At 45.7% G+C, this 17,241-nt stretch overlaps 1 protein-coding gene and 2 non-coding genes across 3 annotated transcripts in view; all 3 read right to left on the bottom strand.

Moving 5' to 3' along the window:
- LOC135905341 (endothelin-converting enzyme 2-like) overlaps nucleotides 1–17,241 on the bottom strand; it is a 194,736-nt gene that overhangs the window by 124,466 nt on the left and 53,029 nt on the right. The gene's annotated exons all lie outside the window — the stretch shown is intronic.
- TRNAG-GCC (transfer RNA glycine (anticodon GCC)) lies at nucleotides 1,874–1,944 on the bottom strand. Its single transcript has one exon. It is a non-coding gene; the product is annotated as a tRNA-Gly (tRNA).
- Nucleotides 12,722–12,792, bottom strand: TRNAG-GCC (transfer RNA glycine (anticodon GCC)). Its single transcript has one exon. It is a non-coding gene; the product is annotated as a tRNA-Gly (tRNA).

Below are 17,241 nucleotides of genomic sequence, written 5' to 3'. Positions count from 1 at the left end.
ATTCCCTGTCGTCCGAACAAATTCTTTTGAACCGGATAGCTTGGCTGTAGGGAATGCTCGTTTTGCAATGTTTGACATGGCTGCTTTCGAAATGGAGATATCGCTGTCGGTCAGTGGGCTTTCTGTAAAGATTCGTCATTAAGTTACCATTTCACAGAGATACCGTGACGTCAAGGAAGGTTATGCTGTGCGGTGAATAGGAATGGGAAAAGCAAACTGACGGTGCGGCGCCGCTAAAGTCAGTAATGAAGGAAAGTAATGCAGCTTCACCTTAGTGCCAAATTAAGAAAATATCATCGATGAAGCGTTTGTAATACAATGGTTTGAGGTCACGAGTAGCGAGGAAATTGTTTTCTAGCATGCCCATAAGAATGTTAGCATAATTGGGACCTATTTTTGCGCCCATGAAGGTACCACTAGTTTGGACGTAAAGTTCGCCGTCGATGTCAAAGTTGTTAAGTTCAAGGATGAGCGTTAGAATTATGCCATGGGTAGAATCGTCGATGTGATTGTCATCTACAGAGTCGTTATATGCACGCAGTACATATTGAATCCCATCTGTATGGGGAATGTTCATGCACAGTGACAGCAGGTCTAGTGTGACTAGAAGAACATCGCTTGGAACACGCAAGTCAGCGATATCAGACAGCAAGTGGTTAGTATGTGATCTAAGAAGAAAATTTAGGAGGAATTGAACTGATAAGGTTATCTACGTTGCGGGACGAATTTTCTGTGACAGTACCTATTCCTGAAACTAGTGGTCGCCGTTGTTTGTTTTCCTTGCGGATCACACACACACACACACACACACACACACACACACACACACACACACACACACACACACACACACACACACGCACACACACACACACACATCAGCGCACACGCACACACACACACACACACACACACACACACACACACACGCACACGCACACGCACACACACTAAAACACTTAGTCGGGCGTGGTGAAATTACGTAGTCCGCGGGTAGCATACGCTGCTGTGAACACCTCAGCCCAGTTTTGGTGTCGTACGCGATGCGTGGAAATCGCAAGCCAATCGCGAAGTTACTTTTCTCTCAAACGCTCTTTTCAACATAAGTATATCGCCTTACTCTCTTCTGGCCGCTATATTTCGTCATTCCCTTAGACAGCTGCTATTGGCCGATAACTAACATCAAGCTGCGGTCGGCTACATGGCGTGGATACCTCGGCCACCGCGAGGTGCCGCTTTGGGTCCAGCGGCTAAGCGCAGTGCCGATCGCCGAGGACAACGGCGCGTGGCTTATGTTTGTCGCGTCGTAAGCACCAAAGCCGGAAGTCCTGGCGTCCACGTTAACATCGAAAATGAAATTTGAACTGCGCGCCACGGTGACATTCAGAAGGCGGAGCGTTGTGGGCACGGCCCACTGCGTCGTAGCCTTCGCAGCACAAGGCACTGAAGAAGGAGCGGGAGTACAGTGGAGGGCGTGTTTGATGGCCAATAACTCCGCTTCTGTTGAACGCATTGAAGTACTTTTCTTGTGGCGACGTCTTTCTGAAATAGACTACTTTCACTTCAAATACCTTTCTCCACTTCGATAAAATGTGGTTTAGGGCCTCTTTAATACTAGTGCGTTTTGTATAAAAGCGCCTATGTACCGTCTAACTCGGCGATAGAATTTTTGGAAAGATCTGTGCGAATTCCTTGTGAATCAAAGTGGTACGAATGTTAAGCTTGTTTTTTTTTTAGCTTTCTGGAGTGTCTTAAGTTTCAACACGTATAAAGCGAAGTAACGCTTTTCTGTTTTAAAAGAATAATGATTATAAAGCTAGACCCCGAACCGCTCGTTCCAGTAAAATTTATTGTCTTTAAAAAGAAAAGAAACTGCGTCGGCCGGGAATCGAACCCGGGCCACCCGCGTGGCAGGCGAGTATTCTACCACTGAACCACCGACGCCTATGTGCGACTGCTTCAGATGCCTTCCTGGGACACGGCCGGTCTCTAGGGGAGCGCGCGCTTTCCTTCTTACGGCCTTCGCATTCGCCGCGGAAGCAATGGGAGTTTTTCTCCAAGAGTTACGCCTTTCGCCGCCGCCAGGGGCGCGACGACCCTACCGCTCTCTGCCCGCCTGCTTCTGCGGCGGCGGGCGGTGATCGCCTGGTTTCGTGCTGTTTTTCCGCTGCTTCTTGTTCAACGATTCACCGAAACGAAAGCAAACAAAAAGCAAATTGATTTATCTACATGTCAGCCAATAAGTTCACACGTGAAGGGAGTTTTCATAGAAAAATTAGAACCATAGAAACATCAAAGGTCCAATCACTCTCGTTCCTTAAAGGTATGACAGGGAAATGACAAGATGTTGTGGTCTAAATTGCCGAAGATCGTATTTCGGTCAATTTCTTGCATGTCTCATAGTCCATGCCGAAGTTAAGTGCTGGTAGAGAATTTAGTTAATGCGAAGGTTAACGGAATGGTTTATGGTTTATGGGCGTTTAACGTCCCAAAGCGACTCTGGCTATGAGGGACGCCAATGTGAAGGGCTCTGGAAATTTCGACCACCTGGCGTTCTTCAACGTGCACAGACACTGCACAGTACACGGGCCTCTAGAATTTCGTCTTCATAGAAATGGCTTAGTAGCTTAGCACTCCAACCACTGAGCTATTGCGGCAGATTCATATAAGTTTCAATGCCACCATATTCATTGCTTTCTTTTTCTCGCCACATTGTCAGGAATAGGGGGTATCGTCTCCTGACTCGGCTACCTGACGACGCCATTGTCGCCGCTGCTTCCGCGAACGGCATTCCTCGCAGCTGCGTGTCGAATTATGTCTCGAATTCTGACTCATCCGCCTTTACGTTGGTTTTCTAAGAATCCTCCCAAGGTCTGAACTCGCCGATCTTAACGATGTGCAGAAAAGCCTGCCAGCTTGACTTCCCTCTTATGTGCGAAGCGCGAACGTCACTGTTGGTCTGCGCTGGCTTTTTTTTTTCCGAGCCTCGCATATTTCTCTCTTGGACGGGGAGTGCTCTCATCGCACTGTGTGCCTGCAGGCAGCGCGGCCTTTAGTGTTGTGAGCGCTGGTGCATGTTTCTACCCGTTCCTTCCACGGATTAAGTTATTTGCTGTGCGACGGTGTTTATTGCCCGCCGTTGATCATCCAACGCGGCGATGGTGTACTGCTGAGTACCGCTTTGCAAGTCGCAGTTGGGTAAGACTCAGGGCGTTTCTTTTTATCAATTCCCGAGTGATTCAGAACTGTTTGCAAAGTGGCTTAAAAACATCTCCAGCGAAAATTTCGTCTTCAACGACAAGTCGGCATCGGGTGTGGTTTGCAGTCGGGATTTCCTCGCGAGTGACTACGTTTGAGGGTGCCGCATCAGAAAACTTTTGCCTGGTGCTGTGCCAACTGTGTTCGATGACTACCCGTGCTACCTGGTGCCCAGTGTGAAAAAGCCTCGCTGGATACATTCTCAAGTTGATCAGTGACTTCGGATGTGACGCTTGCAATATCCTTCTTCAAACTAGCGAGAGGACTGGTTCTCTCTACACTGTTCTGCAAGGCCAAGATTCCAGTGGACTGCACTACCCAAAAACCAGAGTTTGTTGCCCTCTTGGACAAGGTCGTATATTTCTTTGAAAAAGTTGTCTTGCACCTGCCACACACAAATGTTCTGTAAATACATCAAATCCTCATTCAGCCACAGCTTGAAAGCTCGCCTTTGCTCAGTTGTTCAGAAAGAACCGACAACAGCCATGCGATGAGGTCTGCTTCTCTGATATCTGCAAAATTTCTCAGAATACTTCTTGTTAACTACACCAAGAAAGTCACCGACAGGAACGAGAAGCCAGCGAATTATGTGCATAAACCCTCCAGGAAGCTTTTCAGACTGAACTTTTCTTCTTTTTGTTTGGCGCTCTTCTCACTTCCACAGCGTTGTTCATGCCATTTTCCTTGATGGGAAGTTGTTGATCACTCATGTACTAAACCGACTGAATCTGCAATAGGTGTGCGTCAGTCGCGATGCTATAGATATGTAGAGTGTTTCAGCCAACTGATATGTTCTGAACGTAAAACATATTGAAGTTGAGGATCTGAGCGCACCGCATTTGACACCTTGAATTTAGCTGTGAATAAATTTGTTTTTGTTTCTCTGAATCCGTCCAGCGTCATGAATTCATGCTAAATCCGCTTTCGTGCAAAACAATAACGGCAGCGCTTGAGATTTCAGGAGCTCTATTTTATACGCTTTGGAATTCTTAGGAATCTGTCATATAAACGCTTCAGGTCGCTTATAATTCTACACACTGGCTAAAACCCGTCAGTAGGCAAACTGAAGAGGCTGATAGAGTTTTTTCTCTCCAAATTTAACGGGTAGAAAGTGTTGACGTGAGTGTACCAAAGCCTCATGCGACCATGCAGTCATACTGAAGAGCACGCGATGGCGCGCGGTAGTTACACTGTTGTTTATAACTCTTAGCTGTCAAATCGAAGAGGCTGATTGCGCGGTCTTTGCATAATGCATAGGGGTGAAATATCAGGACCTGACGGTTACCACTCACGCGAGACGGACTTGGAGCGGGCGCACGTTCTCCTTCCGCGTGAACGGCGGTCGCAGCGGCGGAGCAGTGGGGCAGTGGCGACCCCACCGCGGTGCGGTGGGAGGCGGAAACAGATCCCATTGCGAAGGCCGTAAAAACCTGGGATCGCGTGAATATAGCTGCCCATTGCCTGGCTGAATGTAGGTCACTGAGCCGGGGGGCACTTGTGCGAGAAAAACTTGCTTCAGCGTTGGACACGAGGCGACATTACGGAAACAAAGGCTTCTTCGGTCGCCCAATCGTTAAAAAAAGATAGAGCTCTGCGATCCTTTAGCCTGACCATACATACATGACAACGCATATTATGCATTCTTGCGTCTACCACGAAGGCCTGCAAAATTTCCTTTGGTGTGACGCACAACCAACAAAACGGCGCTTTATAAAGCCAGGTTTTCTTTCCTTGCCAGTTTATATAAAAGGATGATCCAAATATAGCACGGGATTTTGGCAAAACAGCGCCAATAAGGGAACAGCTGTGCTTCGCAGTGAAGCAATGCATCGCGATTCACTACAGAAAACCTCCAAGTAATATATCCACTCATACTTCATTTCCCGAGCACAATTAGACCTTTTTTTTATGGAGTACCCCCCCTATGATAAACCGACTGCATGATTATCTTACATTTCTGGTAATAGGTATGTACGGTATACTATTTGGCTTAATCGGAAGAGCAGCGCATGAGTGATGTGGCGATGCTTGTCCTCTTGTGCAAGTTATGTTCTCGTGAAATCTGTTTTCTTTCTTATTAAAGCAAAGTATCTTTTTTTGCGTTTTTCGGGTTTGATGTGACTGCTGTGGGTTATTGGGTAGGTCGACATACCGGCGCATATATATGTAGGTGCAAAGCGTATATAAAAGTACCAGCAAAATGGTTTACATAAGTCTTGTGTGCTGACCAAGTATACGCACCTCTGTTGTACGTAACAACAACAAAACAAAAAAAGGATAACTTCTTATATAAAATCTCAATACACAATGTCGGCTCACAGATATCTCCAAACCACGCACACCGATTTATTAAAAGAAAATATGGTTAAATATAGTTCGCCGGTTTCTTGATTTACTTCATTTTCTTTGACTTAGCTATTCTATATATTTCGCTGGGGGTGCGTCCGTTCTTGGTCGATGCTCCATTATTAGTACGTGCCACTGTGACACGAGTTGTACAGAATCCCGAAATGTTTCGTGATACGTGTCGTACAATAATTTGTTTATCCATTTACTCACTCACTCACTCACTTATTTATTTATTTATTTATTTATTTATTTATTTATTTATTTATTTATTTATTTATTCATTCATTCATTCATTTATTTATTTATTTATTAACATCTTACAGCCCTGCGGGGAGGGATTGAATAAGGGGGGGGCAATATTTACCTGCGTGTCTAATATAAACTGAATGTATCATATATCGAAAAAAAATGGCCAGGCTTAGCTTGGTTAAGCCAAGAATGCGTTGCATATTGCGCGAGTTGGGGCCCAGCTTTTCCTTCGGCTGTCGTGACGTCACCTCACGTGGTTGCGCTAAAGGTCAATGGTGGCTGCCCGGCCGCGCCCAAGGGCTGAACTGAGTGATTGCAATATGCAACGCATAAAAACTTATGGGGTTGTACGTGCCAAAACCACGGTATTATTAAGAGGCATGGCGTAGTGGGGGACTCCGGAATTATCTTGACAACCTGCGATTCTTTAACGTGCACCTAAATCAGTGTACACGTGTGTTCTCGCATTTCGCCTCCATTAATATTGAAAAAAAAGAAACAGCAAAAAAAAATTTACAAATAGGCGCAACGCTGGACAAGAGTAAACCTCTATACCCGACCAATGTTGATAATTACACTAAATACTTTCCATCTACCAGCGTACTTAACGAAAGGAAACTAGGCCATAATACAATATAGAGGTTGCATCTTTGAAGCGGGAAAACGTACTTCAAACTTAGAACAACAAAAAAAAACAGTAAAGAAACACGGCATATGTCAAAAATGAGAAAAATATAACTGGATTTGCAATAACGTGAGACAACGAACAGGCACATCTTAACGCTTTATCAACGAAATAAAGCGTGAATGGTGTAGGGCGTCGCGGATTGTGTCACACTTCCACTTGCATGCGATGCTGTCCGGGAGTGAATTCCACAACTGGACAGCACGTGGAATCCCAGAGTAATCAAATGCACGAGCTGATCCGTAAATGCCGGCATAGCTGAAATGACTGCGAAGCCTATGTGACGTGGAGCGGGGTCGTTTCAGGCCCGCTAGTGTTGTTCGAGCGGAATAAATGAAGTGGTTAAACAGTGATAACCACCTGCCATCGTCACCATCCTTCCCTCGACAAGCATCATGCACCGCCTTCGCCCATGTGACAAGATAAAATGGACGTCAGGTGACAAAAGGGGCGTACCGCTCTTAAAAAAATTCTTGAACGAAAAAAAGACTGCCACTTGCGAATGCAATACGCTACCTGAGGCAGCATCCGACGCAGCGTAGACATTTTAACGCGATAGCGTTAAGGAGCTCGTGTCGCAGAAAAGCCGGTGTCGTCGGCGTCGGGTGTCGGCGTCGGCGGCGTTGACCGTGAGCGATAAATCACGGCAGGCGCTTCATAAATAAAAAGCAACTTCCAAGATTGGCCCGGTGGGAATCGAACCCAGGTCTCCGGAGTGTGAGACGGAGACGCTACCACTCAGCCACGAGTTCGATGCTTCCAAGCGGTGCAAACGCGCCTCTAGTGAATGCGGTGTTGCCTTCGAAACGAGCCGTGGAAAGTTATACTGCGGTGTATATCGGTAATTATGAACATGTAACGTACAGAAGTCACAATTACACGAGTTGCGAAGTGCGTTTCCGCTGCATTTCTTCTGCGCTTTCCGCACACGCAGAGCCATCTTGCGGCAAACACAGAAGACCCCCTCCTCTCAATGTACGGCGCTGCCCCGACAGGAGGCGCGCCGCGCGCGCATTGGGACCGCTGCCAGGCGCGTCGCGGGACTCCCTCTCCCCTGACGACGCTTCGCCGTGCTTCCGGTTTAGATTACTATCTATCTCTCTGCCCGTGCCGATCACGACGTTTGGCTGGCGCAGATCGTTTCCCCTCCGAGACACCGAGTTCTTTGGTTCGTTCCGTTCGCTCAGGCGCACGTTTCGTTGCCGCGCCCAACGCTGCGTTGCTCGACGCTCACCGCGTGATAGGTGGGCGCTAAGTCCGATGCGGGGCGCATCGTAAGTGATTGCTGTGCCGTAGCGCATTGTCTTATACCCCTTGGCGGGTCGACGGGAACGCTGTCGCGTCCCACTCTTGAAGGCGAAGCTTAAGCGTCCTCCAATTTTTTTCTTTACTTTTCGGACCAGTGAAGAAATACGAAAGATGGGGCGAGGCGGAGAGGGAAAAAGCCGGAGATAAAAACCGTGCTGCCTCCGGTCCATCGCAGTCTGCGACAGCCTGTTCTGTCGATCTCTTGTGTGCGGAGCAGCCTTTGCTAATATCGTTCAACTTACATTTTAGGGCACTATATGCGCAGCGCGTTAGCGGGCAGTCATGTAGTATTTTTTTTTTAATTTCGCCCAATGTAGAATCGGCTAGCAAAAAAAAAAAAAAGCAGGGCAGTCATTGTAGCAGAGATTAAATAATCCGGTGTTTCCGAACAAGCGCTGCAACTTTTGTATGGAAGATCTTTCACGATAGTTAACATTGATGATGTTAATTAATTAATATGTGTTAATTAACCAGCTTATCGGTATCAAATATATCATCGCGTGCTCCTTACGATGATTTAGTAAACACGCACTCACGCACGCAACTGGTTCCAGTTACAAGCCGACTTGACAGCAACTAGTTCCAGTTGGGATCCAACTGGAACCATCACCAGTTGTATTGTGAGCAAATGGTCCCAGTTGGGATCCACCTGGAACCTGAACCAGCTGTTGGAAGCAAGTGGTTCCATTTGGCTTCCAACTGGAACTTTCACTTACTTTTGGACAACTACCAGCAAGTGGTAGTAGTTGGGATCTAAGTGATATCTTGACATGTGCTCGTTGAACTGTTCACATAAAAAAGATAAGCGATATAAGGCTGCAACGAGTGCGACATTAGAGACGGGGTTTTATCTTACGCAATATTTGTTACATGGATAACTGAATCATGCAGGATCCTGTTGCTCAAATTTGGAGCACATTGCCTTGACACGTACGTGTGCTTTAGGTTAAGCGCACTAACTCTGTGAACGTTGGCCCTAATCTTTATGAGGCATCGGTTCGTCTCATGGCATTACCGCTGCGCGTCTGACCGACACTGCGGTGTTAGGGTAATGTTGCACCAACTTTGTTCCGCTGACGTCGTTGTCTAGCTAAGCGCTAGTGAGATGTATGGTATTTGGTGGAAACAACTGGTGTTTGGAGCACTGCGATTACTTCCCTACGACAAAAAAGAAAGTGCTCCGCGCCGCATAGAGCTAGATAACGCCCACTTACTATGTAGAGTCCATGATACTACGCGTTCATGGCTACTCTAGTACACTCTACCACACATTGTTATTAGAGTGTACTAGTGTAATATTATGATTCTTACACCTTGCTACACCATGACTACAACAACCGCCATATAAAAAAGAAAATATTAGTTGCGTATCTTGTCATGATCGGCTCAAACCATTATGGCTCAAATAAAAACATAGCAATCAATTGAAATTATGCCAAATAAAAGTAAAATAAAATTGTTCGCTCACATAAACAGCATTATTTTCATTATTAACGAGAAACTGCATCAGAAATACGAAACTGTGGAAACATGAGGGCGTAGTTCCGCGGCCATGTTGACAGCAAGCTAGTCGAGCGAGGCAGTGAGCGAGGTGTGCGCGGTTGTGAAGCTTTTTCAAGAGGAACATGTGGGGTCATCGCCAGCCTAACCTCCTTTATGTTGTATTATTGTTGCAAAATTTCACCTTTGGAAGAAAGCATGACTATAGGCCAACGGATGGCACCTGTTTTTAACACCGACTACGCGGCTTTGTGGAGACATCGTTTGTGGATTGACGTGCGCCGTTTTCCGTGATCTTGATTCTGCCATTTGGAGGTAATTATATATTTAACTTATTTATGTTTCGAGTGCAAGTGGTTATTTATCACAAAGGTGTCAATACTGCAACACAGTGTCATTGACTGAAGTGTTGTACTACGTGACGTTTGTACACATCAATGCTTGCGAGTTTGGTGCTTTGTTCTTGAGCGCCATTATCTGAGAGTCAAACACCTCGGTATATTTTACATAACTAGCCGTAGGTTCCAGCGTAATCGATGGAGCCCGCATTACTTCCAGGAAGTACGACACCCTTCGTGTCGCGCATATAATATGATTACTCCAGGTTCAGCGACAACACACCAAATAGTATGAACGATAATAACACTCGAGTAAGTTACAATCATGCAGGCGCGTGCTGCACCGAGGTGAGTGAAGTTACCGAGAAAAGGATAAACGAGTACACGTGTCAATATGAACCAGTGTCGTGAAAGACTTGTGCTTTGAATAGCACATCGAAGTATGAAGCGTATACTAGCATGCATCTGTAGCTCTGCCTAACTTATAACAGAAGCGCCTACAGGGTGTGCTTGCACTGCAAGTGCGTATTCGCAAGCCTGTTCCGTATGTAGGCTGTATCAAGGCAGGAAAATGAAAAAAAAAGCTCTGACATAATAGAGCCGTATATCGGCATAAAGATTAGATGATGTACAGGAGCTACGAAACATGAGACAACTCATGTTTGAGACAGCTCAAGGAATAGGTTATAGGCCTAACATTTTTTTTTATTAGGAAAGATCAGAGCAAGACTTGCTGATAATGTTGGTGATGCAGAATTCGGATGCACGAGCTTCGGATAAAACATGATCTGAATTAAAAAGATTGCGGCTTAAGATTTTCGCTTCAGTCGTAAATATGACAATTAATGAACACCTGTGTGTACATGCAGCTCTGCCCACTGTTACAGGCACATGCGATCAACTCGGCGGATAATGAAACTTGTTTTTTCTTATGTAGGCTTTCAAATTTACACAAAACATTGACGGCATACAAGGGCGCATGAAATAGTATCTCACACTTCTGAATACTTGATTAGAGAATTGTCTCTTGCAAGGTTTTTGATATATAACACTGCTATCTCAGTGGTCAGTTGTGTCGTAATCTACTCATACTTAAAGCCGTAGTTACTGCTAAACAGCAGTTATTTATCATTGCGTACTCTTTGTGTGATCAATAGCTTCTCCTCAAGGGAAGTTTTGGCTTTACATCTGATCACGCTGCATTATGTGTATCAGCACTACTGATCCTCCAGTGTCTGTATGATGTAGAAGTAGATTTGCTTTTATGAAGTAGTGATTGCTTTTTTACTGAATGTATATAAATAGTTCTTTCAGATGGTGATGTGCAAGAGCTACGTTATGTGTAAACGTGTGTCACTTCTTCAAGGGAGCATTCAAGATGTTTCATCGCTAAAAACACGCTTCCAATAAATGACAAGTTTCAACTCCAAGCAGCTTCGGCTGCATAAAGTTCACTCAATCGGCTGGTTCTTTGCGGCATGTGATAGCAAACACAAAAAGCATACAAGCTATGTCCAGGTTGAATCTCATTTGTATGTAAACGTTTACCTGTGGTTCCTCCTCGCCATGGCTCACTATCCCTATTGCACAATCGATGCTAGTTACAATAGGAACTGAAACCTGTTCCGGTGGGGACCTACTGGCAGCAGTTGCAAAGGGGCCAACTGGAACCAGTTGCAATGGGGACTAAATGGAACCAGTTGCAGAGGGGCCAACTGGAACCAGTTCCAATGGGGACCAAATGGAACCAGTTGCAAAGGGGCCAACTGGAACCAGTGGAACCCCCCACACACGCACACGCAAACACACACACACACACACACACGCACGCACACACACACGCGCGCGCGCACGCACGCACACACACACACACACGCACACACACACATACGCACACACACACACTCACACACACACGCGCACGCACACACATACACACACACACACACACACACACACGGGTGTCGCATTTAAAGAGTAAAACCGGGGAGAAATCGGGATTTGCTGTATGGTTGCCAAAAGTTTGGAATTATTCTCGTAACTTCCGGACACGATTAAATTTATATAGATGAGCAGTTGTTGCTGTCTATGTTTAAAGGGGCCTTGAACCACCCCTCGGGCTTGGTGAAATTACATAGTCCGCGGGTAGCATACGCTGCTATGAACATCTCAGCCAAGTTTTCCTATTGTACACAATGCGTGGAGCTCGCGAGCGGATCGCGAAGTCACCTTTCTCTCAAACGCTCTCTTTTTAAGAAAATGTTCTCTCCTCACTCTCTTCTGGCCGCTATATTTCGTCATCAGACGCACTATGTCGTCATTCCCTTAGACGGCTGCTATTGGCCGATAGCCGACATCTAGCTGCGCTCGGGTACATGACGTAGATACTGCAGCCGCCGCGAGGTGCCGCCACGAGTCCACTGGCTAAGCGCACTGCCGCACGCCGAGGACGCACCAGATGCGGAAATCCTGGAGTCTATGTTGGCATCCAAAATGAAATTTGAACAGCGCGCCACGATGACATCTCTAAGGCACGCCGTAGAAGGCACATCTAGTAGTGGGCACGCCCAACTGCATCGTAGCCTTTGTAGTACAAGGCATTGAGGAAGGAATGGGAGCACGGTTGAGGCCGTGTTTCATGGCCAATAACTCCACCTGTGTTGAACGCATTGAAGTCCTTCTATTGCGGCAACGTCTTTCTGAAATAGCATATTTTTCACTTGAAATGCCTTTTTAGACTTCGATATAAAGTGGTTCAAGGCCCCTTTAATACTAGTGCGCTGTGTATAAAAGCGCCTATGTACCGTCAAACTCGGCGATAGAATTTTTTGAAAGATCTGGGAGAATTTCTTTTGAACCAAAGTGATGCCTCAGGCAGCCAAAATTAACCTTGTTCTTTTTACCTTTCCAGAATGTCTTCAGTTTCAATACATATAAAGCGAAGTAATGTTCTTTACCTTTCAAAAATTATAGTAAAGCTGGACACCGAACCGCGTTCCAGTAATATGTATTGTGTTTAAAAATAAAAAGAAACTGCGTCGGCCGGGAATCGAACCCGGGCCACCCGCGTGGCAGGCGAGTATTCTACCACTGAACCACCGACGCCGACGAGCGACTGCTCCAGATGCTTTCCTGGGACAGAGTGGATATATGTGCCCATTGCCCGGATTAATTTAGGTCACTCAGCCGGCGAGCGCCTGTTGGAGAAAACTTGCTTCCGCGTTGGCAACAGGGCGACACTGCGGAAACAAAGGCTTCTTCGGTCGCCCAAAAGGCAATTTGATGGATCGTTCAAAAAAAAAAATATAGAGCTCTGTTACTGTGTAGCCTGACCACACATTCTGAACAACGCATATTATGTATTCTTGCGTCAACGATGAAGGCCTGCAACATTTCCTTTGGCGTGACGCACGACCAGCAAAACGGCGCTTTATAAAGCCAGGTTTTCTTTGCTTGCCGCTTTATATAAAAATATCCTCCGACTACAGCAGCGGATTTTGGCAAAGTAGCGTGAGGGAGAGAACATCAGTTCTACGCAATAAAGCAGTGCATCATCATTCACTACACAAAACCTGCAAGTATAATGTCGTCTCATATACGTCATTTCCCGAGCACACTTGCACCTTTCTTTATGGAATGGCCCGTTATAATAAATAGACTGCACGATTTTCTTAAATTTCCGGTATACGCGTAGTGCGCGTCGATGGGACGCGCCACTGGTGGCGGCCTTGCGCAGGACACACGGGTGAGGAGCCAGGCGGGCGCCATAGTTTGTTGTGTCGTTGATAGTGCTTCTCTGTCTTATTCACGTTTTGAGAGCAAAATAGGGAACGCCCTTCGCATGTGTGGGGTGGCCAAGCTTCAAGGAATGTCGAAGAAAAATTGTTGCTGGTTGGGGGGCTCAAATACCGGCGAAAACGTGCTGGGGATACGGTTCTAATCATTCCCCGTAAAGCGTCATCAGCGAGAGTAACGGTAGCAAAAATGAATCATCGCTTCGGCGGGAAATTTCTTGTTGTCATCCTTTCCTTTGTCTCGGCGGTGTTTTTCTCCACTCGACCATAGTTAGACGCATAAGCGACGAAGTTCGTCTGCAGTGCAGCATGCGGTTTAAAGGCATTTCGCTAATGTTCGGAATGCCGTTGGCCGCTTATATTGTTTGCCGCTTCTTTACCGCGTTGCGCTAGATAGGCAGCACGACTGCACGAGCGCATTGTGTTGTATGTTAAAGCTACTGAAGTTTGCAAGAACTGAAACTGTTGGCTTTATGTGGCCCGGTAAATCCTCGCACCAGCTGTCGCACACTTGATATTTTTACGTCCATTTTATGCGTGGCTTATGCACAAATCTTGTTGATTCTTTTGAGCTGCCAGATTTTCACCCTGCCTCGTTTGTAAAGCGTATAAATCACGCTGTGTCTTATCGGAATGATACCAAGGAAGTGCTTCTTTAACAGCTTTATTCAGTTCGCCCGAGGGCATCTTATATTGTGTTTTCTTTTAAATGTGTTTAGAAAATAGGTAGTTCAGGGCGAGAATTGCTAATAGTTGCTGCATATGGTATTTTTGTTCCATTTTTCGCTGAAAAGTTCGCGCCACGTTCGGGAAGTCATCACACATCGATGCTAACTGAGCAGACTTAACACGCCAAGTGATTTGTTTATTTCACAACGTAGTCACTCCTTGCATGTGAATTTTGTACTCAACTGAATTATTTCTTATTATGCTTACGATGCAGAGGACTAAACCCATTTTTGCCGCCAGCGGTCATCTACTCTGACTGGCGCTGCTCTGCCTTTAAATATATCATGTGGCACCTCTCTGCAGTAATATAAAGAAAAGTTCTGAAATGTTAGTCAGACTTTAGCTTTGAACGTTTCCAAGCAGCTCCCTTGGGGAATTTAAAATTGCAAAAACTGCAGCGGTAACGGCAGTTCGTCGGCGTATGCAGCAGAATTGCATCGGCGGTACAGCACTATAGCACGCACTTTTATTAACCCGTGCGTTTGGTGACTTCGTTGACTAGCGTACGCGTTTCCATCAATAAATTCACAATTAATCTTCTTGAGGCAACTTCGACTTCACTTATTCGGCGATGTCACATGTATTCATAGGCAGAATAATCACAACGGCATATGCAGACATCGCACCGTGCGGATTTGTTTGGTATAAGTCTGCCCTAACGACGGGTGCTTATTATTCAGGTACAGAAGCAGCATTACGGAAAGAATAGAATTTAAAAAAAAACGATTGAAAGATCGCATTACTCAATAAAATTCATCGGCTAGCTAACATGAGCTCCACTTCATGTAAATGGGGTACATGGCGTTTGACTGCGGGACGCACCTGACACGTATATGGACCATGTTGTTCCAAACACCCGTAACATCGTGTTCATACCCGCTCCCACAAAGGTCAGCGTCTCGCCTACAGCTGTCACCGCAGAAGAAGCAGTCTGGCGTCCGAACAAAGGAGAAATCGCAGTCGCGAACTTCAGCCATCCTTGCTGTAAAGGGTTGTCGTCTGCTACAGCTCCCGCGCGTGCTGTTGGAAGCGCCCGCTAGGTGACTATCAGTGGCGCCTCTACAGGCGGTGCACGAGGCGTATATACGGTATAATATTTGGCTTAATCATAAGAGTAGCGCATGAGTGGTGTGGAGATGCGAATTCGGTCTCCTCGTGTGGAAAGTTATCTTCTCGTATAGTTTCAGATTCCTCTCTTCTTAAAGTGAAATATTTTTTTTGCCTTTTTTGGGTCTGATGTGACTGCTAGGGGCTGTGGTGTAGGTCGACATATTGGCGGATATATTTGTAGATATGTATGCAAAGCATATCTGCAAGTACCAGTGATGATGTGGTTTACAGAACTGTTGTGTGCTGACCGAACATGCGCACCTCTTTTCTGGGTAACAAAAAAAAAGAGGATAACTTATATGAAATCCCCACACACGACGTCAGCTCACAGATGTCTCCACACAGATGTCTTTGAGAACACATTACAGCCCTCAGGGGAGGCTCTGAGTAAGGGGGGCTGTATTTAAGTGCGTGTCCAAAAATACACTCAATGTCTAACATATATCGAAAAGAAAAAAGAATTACGTTACGGGGCTTCACGTGCCAAAACAACGATCTGATTAGGGGCTCCGGAATGATCGTGACCACCTGGGCTTCTTTAGCGTGCAGCTAAATCAAAGTAGACGTGTGTTTTCGCATATAGCCGCCATCAATACCGAAAAAAAGAAACAGCAAAAAAAGAAAAGAAAATACAAGATAATTCATAATTATAGGCAACGCTGGACAAGGTCAAACCTTTATGACTGATAAATGTTAATAATTACACTTAATACCTTCTACCTACCAATGTATTTAACGAAAGAAAACTCGAACATAATGCAATATAGAGGATGCATCCTTGAAGAGCGAAAAAGTACTTCAAACAGAGAACGAAAAAAAGGTACAGTAAAGGAACACGGCATAAGTAATCAATGTGAAAAAAAATCTGTGTATTTGCAATAACTACACGTGAGATAACAAACAGCACATCTTAACGCTTTATCAGCAAAATAAAGCATAAATGGTGTAGGGCGTCGCGGAATGTGTCCCACTTCGACTTGCATGCGATGTTGCCCGGGAGAGTATTCCAAAAGTGGACAGCAGGCGGAATCGCAAAGTGATCGAATGCACGAGTTCAAGGCATAGTTGAAATGATTGTGAAGCCTGTGTGACGTGTAGCAGGGCCGTTTCAGACCTGCTAGTGTTGTTCGAGTGCAATAAATGAAATTGTTAAACGGTAATGATCACCTGCCTTCGTCACCATCCTTCCTTCCACAAGCATCACACAACGCCTTCACTCACCTACTACCTAAGTCCACATTCCTTTGTCATGACAATGAGCTTTTAATTCAAAGGCAGGAAGTGTGTATAGGTTCATGCTTGGCACCTACACTTAGCGACATGTTGTTGACATGGTATGACAGGGGCTTACTCGCTCGCCTACAGCTGGCAACCGTAAGAATATTCCGCTTTGTTGCCGACATTTTAATATTTTATCCAGTTGACCCTTGTGACGCGGAGTTAACCAGCAAGACAATTATTGACGCCTTAAGTGAGATAATGAAGGATTTTGCATTAACAACGGAAGAGCACACCTGGGACCGTTTAAGGATTTTAGACACTGAAATTGTTTTTAAACCTCATCACGTTTGCTGGAGCTACTCGCCTCGATCAAAAAGAGGGCTTCTCCCGTTTTCGTCGGCACACTCCAAACTCGTAAAACGAGGGATCGCTAAGGCATGTTTGCGAGCTGCTCTCAAGCGTCCGTGCGAGCACTCTGTTGAAGAGAGCTTTTCAGCACAAATGAACAGACTAACATCAGCAAGCTACGCGACCAGCGTATTGTGCAGTCTTGCTGGTCGCCTTGTAAAAGAGTTAAAGAACGCCAGAAAACAAACTATGCAGTCACCGGCTTCGAGATCTATGCTAGCCATCATTCCTTATGTTCACCGTGCTTCCCATAACATTAGGAAATTACAGCCAAGGCAAGAGTGAGGGTGGT

Source organism: Dermacentor albipictus, chromosome 3 (genome assembly GCF_038994185.2).
Source record: "Dermacentor albipictus isolate Rhodes 1998 colony chromosome 3, USDA_Dalb.pri_finalv2, whole genome shotgun sequence".
NCBI lineage: Eukaryota > Metazoa > Arthropoda > Arachnida > Ixodida > Ixodidae > Dermacentor > Dermacentor albipictus.
The sequence above is the reverse complement of the archived record's forward strand: the minus strand, read 5'-3'. Positions and strand labels throughout refer to the sequence as shown.